The sequence below is a fragment of the Lutra lutra genome, chromosome 7 (genome assembly GCF_902655055.1).
Source record: "Lutra lutra chromosome 7, mLutLut1.2, whole genome shotgun sequence".
Taxonomy (NCBI): Eukaryota; Metazoa; Chordata; class Mammalia; order Carnivora; family Mustelidae; genus Lutra; species Lutra lutra.
The window spans coordinates 32,561,888-32,563,567 of NC_062284.1; positions in this window are offsets into that span (position 1 = coordinate 32,561,888).

Genomic DNA, 1,680 nt, shown 5'->3' on the forward strand with positions numbered 1-1,680 from the left:
CATGGATTACCTGTGTAAGAGAAATGTGACTGGCCCTGGGGTAGGGAGCTGCCTGCACTGTCCTTCTGCTCCCGAGAGCGATAGGGTGTGGCAGCCCAGCCAGGCTACTCACCAGCTGGGCAGCCAGTGTCTGCCCCTGGGGGAATCTTGTCAGTTGACAGCTGGGAATGAAACCCTGCACAGCCTCTGAGCTGTGTGATGCCTCCCCCCGCCCCAACATGTGGTCTAAACACATACCCTCATGCTCAGTTTGCTCACTTCCTTCCAAGTGTGGAGGTCACGTAGACCTCTGAGGCTTCTGTGTATGGAAGAAGGCACTGTAGTAGCCCCAGGAAGTTCCGGGGAGTGGCAAGGGCTCCAGACTCACCCTAGTTACAGAGCAGCCATCCCCAGTGCATACTCAAACACTTCCTTCCCCTAGAGCTTTTCTGCTTTGGGTTTCTCCTTAGTTCAGTTTCGTGCAACCATTATTTTAATAATATTGAACATATATTGTGGTCTTGACCCTGTGGTAGGTGTTGCATTTGAAGGATTTGGTCCCTAGAGGCCCTGGTCCACTTCCCAGTATGTCAGCAGCTTCCACCCACCTCCTCCCATCCATTTGCAGCCCAGTAGCATCTTCTCAAAGAATTGATGGCACAGCCGAAGCCATAAGAGGAAAACCCCTGAGGGCCAGGAGGTGGTCATGTGTTTCTGGAAGAGAGTCTTTACACATGTGACCAGTTTTGCCTAGGAAGAAATGGCTCCCTGTTGGGCCAGACTGCCCCTTGGTGGTTTCGTGTTCAGCAGCAATGATGCAGTCCAGAGGCTGGGATAATAGTAGACAGCAGCTGTTTTAGAAGTTCTTTGACCATTATATTTTATCTGGTCCTGGGCTGAAAGGGCAGTGGAGAAGTCTCAGACATTTCTTTCAGAAGGTTTCCAGTCTGGTGGGTACAGAAACTTGGGGAAGAGAGGCTGAGAAGGCATCTGAGTAGAATCTGGTCCTTAAATGGCATCTTTCAGTCCCTTTATCACACTCCCTGGGGGACCTGGTGGGAGGTACACAGGCCTTGCCTTCTTGTGCCGTTTTTACAGGGACAGGGTGAGCATCTTCTATCTGTAGACTCCTTTTAGGGATAGGGTCTCCATAGAGCCCGGATTAGCCAAGCCTACGGCTCTGGCCTAGAGAGATGCAAGCTAAGCCTCTACCATCTGCACTACCAAAGGAGCCCCCTTACCTGGGACCCTGAAATGCTGCTCACTTCAAACGCCCTGGCCTCCTTCCTGATCATAACTAACATTGCTACTCTTTGAGATAATTTAAATAAACTGATCAGACACTTAGTTTGTCTCAGTCAGGTGGCAAGAGGCCGTGAAAACACTGTTGCAGCAGTATGTTTCTATGATTTCTTATTCCTATTATAAACATTTTCTATAATGTTATTATTTTTACAATTAAAATAAATCCATGTGGCCCAGTCAGGACTTCACTTGTGGGATGTCCTGTTCCCCAACCTCCACCATTGCCCCTGTGGGCCCACTGATCATGAGCACATTCACCTAAAGATCCTCATCAGACCTGGAATTGCTGAGAGGTCACAGGCAGTGCGTGCAGCCACTGCCCAGTCTGTTCTAGTGCACAGAATCACGGCTTCTCCATCTCCATCTCCACCTCTCCCTAGGGCTGTGGATTTAGTG